Raw genomic sequence first — 6,838 nt, forward strand, 5'->3', positions numbered from 1 at the left:
GAATGCCCGCACTGCGTTACACATTGAGGATGACCCTCAGGGCTTATCCCCCGGCCACCCAAACCAGAACCCAGTCAACAAAGACAGAAGCACCACTAAACCCGCTTTTAGCCATTCTCAAGCCAAACCACATTTCTCAGAAGCCATCTTTGTGAGCGGAGCCGACTCCGCAGATACACGCACGCTCCTCCCGCGCGCACGGGGCTCACGGTGGGGGGCTTGGGAGCCTGTGCAACCAGGCAAGGTGCAAGCCTGCCTGCGCAGGTTTAACGGCAGCGGAAACAAAAGCAAGTACACGATTCAAGGTTAAAAAGCTGAACCACACAGCTTCATCTTCTGTAATAACGGAAATCATTAATAACAGTTCGCGCTCTCAAAGTAGTTGCCATCCAAGCTCTTGAAGAGCTTTATTAGTGAGCGAGACCTCAGAAGTCTCTCTGAGGTATTATCCCCTTTTTAAAGGGAGAAGGCAATTAAGAAACAGCCATTTGTGTGACTTGATCAAAGTCAACAGACAGCACGTCAGCACCCGAGCTTGGGAGACGGTGCAGGAAACCTCACCGTGCGGAGCTCTCCACAGCACAGGACAAATTTAACCGGATCCATGACACTATTCCACGGACGTTAAATGCTTTCATCACCATGCGGTACAGGTCTCTGCTTTTTCTCCTGGAAACGTGTCCCAGCCCCGCTTTACAGGACCTGATCCAAAACTTTGTTTCCAGTTCTGGTTACCGCACAGGGAATGGGCAGCATCCCTCCTCACCAAATGCGGGAGGGTACTTGGAAGAAACGATGAATTAAAAAAAGATAAGGCGGTTTCTGGCCCTGCTCATCCAGTGTTCCCAGAAACAGGCTCAAGCAGCTCGGCTGCAGCAGGCCACTCTGGCCGCACCGCTGGACAACGTGCGCCGGGGGTAGGTGTGCGGGGTGGAGGGCAACTGGTTCCAATCACCCACGGGTGGATCAGCCCCGGTGCAGACGGGCCTTGCTGCAGAGAGAGCAGGGAACCCCCTCAGGCTTCACGTGGGCCCCTCAGTGCGGGACCCGACGGCCACGTCCGTGCAGCGCTGAGCTCTGTGGAGTCACTGTCACCAGCCCGGGGGCTCCACGCTCCCCAGCCAAGCGCCACCGACCCGTCCTTCCTCCCGGGCGCTCCTGCCGCAGGCTCCCGCTGCCCCGTTCACAGCCGGTCTGCCATGCCCTGCTCCTGCTCGATCCGAGCCAGCCCTCACTAGCACGGCAACCACAGCTCCACCGAGAGCGAGACAACTGCTAAACACCCCCCAACCACTTCTCCGGGGCCTTAGGTAAGCCGCACAACATCACAGGGAAGCAAACAGAGAGCGGGAAACCTTCTCTCCACTGGTGCACGGCAAGGAACATGGACCAGACCAGTCGCACGCAGCAACTAAACACACCCGAGTAGTCGAGGAGGACGAACTGTGCCTAGCTTCGCTGGAATCGGGCAACGCCACCTGACTTAACACCTCCTTTCTTACAGAAAATAATGTGATTTTCCCCAAAATCGCCAAGAGTCAGGGCCTTGGCATCGCATCTGATGTGAAGGTGAACACTGCAGTGGCAGGACTCGTCCCAGCCAGCCCAAGTCGGGGTCTCAAACCGTTGGCTTGCATTGAGCGTTGCATCGAAGAAACGCAAAGCTCGCCTGTAACGCAGCTGCGCTGGCAAGAATACTGTCAGATCTACACAACGGGAAATAAAAGCTCTGAAGTTTTTACAAGCTGGGAACGTCAGAGTTAATTCCAATAACATAAAATGAGTTGACCTTCACCAAAAGCAAGCCGTTCACAGAGCCTGAGACCAGGCTAAACGCTTTGATCATCTGACCTCCTGCATCTCATGAGCCACTCAGGCCAAGGATGAAAGATTTGCTAAACTATCTTTGTTAGTAAAGAACGCCGTTATGAGGGCCGGACCTGCCTCCCCGGCTTTTGCCTGGACAAAGTCTGTCATTCAGGGCAGAATCCAAACGTAGCAGGCAAAGCCCACTTCTGCCAGCCGAAGCTGTGTCTCCACTAGAGGGCTTTGCTGATGCAGATCCACGAGCAAGCCTTTATCGCGTAGATTAAATCTGTATTTCAGACAGCGATGGTCAGGGTGCCTCACTGCGCGTACGGCCAGTATTCCCTTTCCTTCTGTGTGTAAGGGTGCACTTAGGAAACTTGTCCAGTGCTCAAAAATGTCTTAAAAGTAAACATCAGGGAACAAAGATCTTCCCACGCCAGGGAAAGGCCTCTTGAATGAGAGTCATCTCATGAAGTTTATTTAGAGGTATTTATTCCTCAAGATGTTTGAATGCCCTCTTTAATGGACTGGGAAGTGCCTTATCATCCTCATGTGATGCAAACACATCATCCCACTTCCTTCCAAATACCGACTGCGTGCTTCTGCCTTCTCTGCACATCTATGAACACACACAGCGTTGCTTCGGGATAAATCCAGGTCCCAGATCTTGCACGGCAGCTGCCAGCTCTGCCAGATTTGGTTCTGGTCTCTGGACTGTGTGAAATGAGATGTCCACAATGCTCACTGGTCAACTTAAAGACTGCAAATGAAAATCTTGCGTGCCCTCTTCTGCAGCCACTCGCTCCCCTCCCTGCCTCTGCTGCCTCCCCCATGCCAGTTCTGCACCCTCAGGATTAGCACGGAGATGGATCCGCAGCAGAAGGAAGAGAGCTGCCAGGGGAAGATGCGTCTTAGCTCTGCTGGTAACATCAGAGCCTTCTGAGACACTGAAGTGAGCAAACACAATAACGTGTGGACCAGGGAGGAGGCAGAGTGGAAGGAGGACTTAACACTGCAAACCAGCCTCTGGTCACAAGGCTCCGTGAGCTCCCAAATCCCGCAGAAGAGGCTCCAGCCTCACCAGCACTGGAAGGAGGCAGCTCCCTGTGCATCCACGGGGTCTCAACCCCTGCGTCCCCGCTTGCAGGATTACCCTGCTGTTTGGGTTAAAACATGGCTTGAAACCGTGTTTTGAAAACTGCTTCACATCCACACACCGTCACACGCTCCAGGTTTACAGGGAAATTACTGGATGATGGAGCGTGTGACGGCGCAGGACAAGGCGCTCTCAAACGCTTACGCGTCAGTGCAGCAAAGCCATAGCAGCAAGGAAAGCGCTTGTGTTATTTCCCACCCAAGAGCAGCTCCTGCCATCACTGATTGCGTGACCCTCTGTCAGCAGTCATCGAAGCACCCTTTCAAAATGTTTCTGTATCGTTTAAACCTGGTTACTCGGCCCCGGACTGCGTCGGCCAAGGTAGCAGCAACACCTCCAGAGCAGAGAGCGAATCTGGCAGTTCATGGATTTCTTCTTTTACAATCTTCATATTCCAGCAGCCACCAGTGGCAATCATGCCCAACGGCGTGGCTTGAAAAATGCACCCAAGGCTGACTTTGAATAAGACAGGGAAGTTTCTCTGGACAACGACTGCAATAAGCTTGAATAACCAAGCATGTAAAAATGCTACTATTTATCGTTCGAAAATGAGGTGGAAGGATCGTTACAGATAAATATCAGACATCTTCTGTTCATTCCTTTTTGCTGCTAGATTGGGAAGGTCAGAAGTTCAGACGCTTTAATGCCTCAGTAGATACCCTGAACTGCGGCTAATTCGGCACTCTGGGGAAAGGGCAAGGGGCCTGATTTTTCTCACACACGTGAGAGTTGGTATGAAATGGGAATGAGGGAAGACTCACACCCCAGAAGCTCCTGCATGTTCTAGGGAACCCAACTGAAGCAGCACGGGTCACTGGTGTTTTCCATCACGCCAGAATAAATGTACTGACGCCAAGAAATATATTGGAATATATTCTGCTGGAACTCTTCATTTGGTGAGCAACCATGTAAAGAGCTCCTCTCCTGACTGCTTTTTGTCCTAAGCAGAGATAAAGTGCTTTCTCCAAGGTTCTCCTGACTGTGCTTCCTTGTGGAGACACTGCCGCCCTAATACTGACGTGCTTAACAGCACTAATAAATTACAGTTACGCGCACGCGTTTTTTTCCTGAATAATGAAGTTAAAAGGCCACTTTGGCATAAATTCATTCATTGTTACCCCAAGTCAAGCAAGCTCCTCCTGGTGCTGCTGCTGCACACAAATAATTGCTTTTGGCAAAAGCCAAGTCGAACACAAGTCCATTGCTTAATTTATTTCTATTATCACCATCAAACGCTGGGGAGCGCAGAGCAGTGAGGCGGCATGGCAGCAAAGCCGAGCTGGAGAGGAACCAGTATCGTCCTGTAAATGCTGATATATAAAAACCATGCCGTGTATATTTGTGTAGTGCAAACAAGCTTTCAAAGCAGGTTGTATCTTCTTCTCGCTTTGCATTTGTAGCAAAGTCAAGATCATTTCTATCATCTTTAGAGGACTTTTGCAGTTGGCAAACACCTGGAAGCCCTACAGGTGCAACTCCCTCGCCCCCAAGCTCCCTCCCCAGGCAGAGGGAGAGCAGCAGCCCCTGTTTCACAGCCCATGCTCTACAAAGACTGCCAGGATCCTCCAGGAAAAAAGGACGCGACTGTTGTGTTCCCAGCGCAAAGTATGAAGAAGGAAAAAAATAGCAGGGGAATGCTTGGTGGAGGGAACTGAAGCCCGGCGTTGATATTATTACAGACATTTCCTTCACATGGACTTCAGCGTGAGCAGCCCAGGTACAGCCACAGCTGCGTTGGGAGCGTGGCACTTGGCTCCCCAGGGGAAGCCAGAGAGTGTCCCATATCTCAGAATGGACGGCACCCAAGTCTCGCTGGATTTTCTCCACCAGGTCCAACCACCTGTATCCCCTCCAGACCGTCATTACCTCCAGATCTGATGGAAAGCTTTAATGCTGCAGAAGTCTGAGAAATAAGACTGATCTTTTGCTGGTTTGCTCTCAGGAATCAGTTAAATCACACTGAACGGCAAATTTTACTTCTTCCAAATAGGTTTTTCCCTTGGCTGCTGCAGCTCAAAAAGCTTCGAAAGCTGCACTGCAACATACCAATGAGAGCGCAGGAAAAGAAAAACTTTAGAGGCAGGGAATCACATCAAGCCGTTTGATTTATGATCTAAACCAACAACTGCCGGTTGCCTCAGCTGGTCCCTTTTTCGCTCCCGTATGACATATGTTCCTATTCCGATCTTAGCGAGCTTCAAGAGCGTTCGCGTTAGCAGCACATTACATCTCTCTATCTAGGGGTAGCTCCACTGCAAACTGCTAAGCCAAAATTCAGGGTATGGACTTCTCAAATCTCTGAATTACCAACCAAAGTTCTCAAAACAAGCATCCCCAAGCGTGCAGCTTCAAAACTTAAGATTCAGCACTACAGCCTGCCAGCTTCAGGGGCGGTTTTTGTTTTGGAAATAAGATCAAACTGCAAGTCCCGTTTTCTACCTGTAGAAACAGGGGTTTAATGAAGCTTCATAACACGCTTCTCCTGAACAGAGCCTTGGAGCCAAGCGGAGTTGGTAGAAAACACATGAATGGTAACTAGGCAAACCTCCCAGACCGTCCTTTTGCATACATCAAACTTCACCTGGAAGAACTGCCTCCAATGCTGAAAAGCACAGTTAGCCTTTGCGGCCCACTGAGTCCTTAACCCCGGCAAAGAACAGGTTGGTAGTCAATGGTACGGACAACGGTGGGGTCTGCAATCTCAACACCTCTCTGCTAGGAGCTGCGCCGAGACCCAGCAAGCACTGCACAAGCCCAAGGCGGTTGCAATATGCCAGCTTGCCATGCTGTGCATCCAAAAGTGGTCCCGAATCAGCCATCAGATGCCACGAACCAGCGCATCCATCCAGTCCATCTCCTTAGCCCAGCCCAGCCCCGCTTATCCTAGCCCAGCCCAGCCCAGCCCAGCCGCACCCCAGGTCTGTCCATAGTTCTACCACCCGACCCAGGCCGAGCGCAAAACCTGACACATCGCAGCCTTTCACTTTTTAAAAGCTCTAACATAACCTACTGCAAACAAAACCTTGAACCCACTCAAGCGTCCAATGTGTGCAAGGGAAAAAAGCTCCAAAACACAGAAGTGCTTCCTGCCAGATGCCATTTTGTCCTCCAGCAAGAAGGTTTCACTGCCGAAGCGATGGAGGAGCTCGGTATCTCTCCGGCTCCTGACAGCAAACCCACATCTGGTATTTTACACCCTGGCAATGGGTGCTCTAACCAATGTGCCTTGAGGGTGCCACCAGATAAAAGCCCCCATTGGGCACAACTTCACGGCTCAAGCCATCAGCAATGTTCTCCACCATTGCACAATGCAAACTCTTTCACTTCTTGCAACTGGCAGTAATGCATGAGATCAGATTCAGGTTTCAGTGTGCTGGAAAAAAAATCCAGCGCTGGCTTCCAGTGCAGATTGTGGGGAGCAAGTAAAACATACTTTTCTTTTTATAGACTGTTTCCATGGTGCACAGAGGTTCCCAAAGCTAATTCTGCAGCTGCAGAACTTCAGAGAATTGCACAGCCTGGGTATAATCCTGTGGCAGCCTGCCCCATCCATTCCCAAATCAAAATCCAGTGGCTTAGCACTCTCATCAAACAAGTGAGCCTTCTCCCACTCCGACATGAGAGCAGGGTGGCTGCGGTTGAACTTCCCCAAGTGGCTGATCAATTCAAGAGAGCCATCGGAGCAACCGAAGCAGGGCCTGGGTTTCAGACCCCATCTGCTAAGGCTCCCAGGCAATTAGGAAGAGGTAAAAAACCAAATTCCTATGTGCCATATTTATTTTTAAGACAATTTCTTAGAAAAACTGTACGTCTAAAGGCCAAGCAGACCGTTATAAGCGATAACTGCATCAGCTCCATCTCCTCTCCCCTCCA

At 50.7% G+C, this 6,838-nt stretch overlaps 1 protein-coding gene across 1 annotated transcript in view; it reads right to left on the reverse strand.

Annotated features, from left to right (window-relative positions):
• NOL4L (nucleolar protein 4 like) overlaps positions 1–6,838 on the reverse strand; it is a gene marked incomplete at its 5' end in the record, with an annotated part of 63,286 nt that overhangs the window by 27,556 nt on the left and 28,892 nt on the right.

The sequence above is a fragment of the Egretta garzetta genome, unplaced genomic scaffold, assembly GCF_000687185.1.
Source record: "Egretta garzetta isolate BGI_Z169 unplaced genomic scaffold, ASM68718v1 scaffold316, whole genome shotgun sequence".
Lineage (NCBI taxonomy): Eukaryota > Metazoa > Chordata > Aves > Pelecaniformes > Ardeidae > Egretta > Egretta garzetta.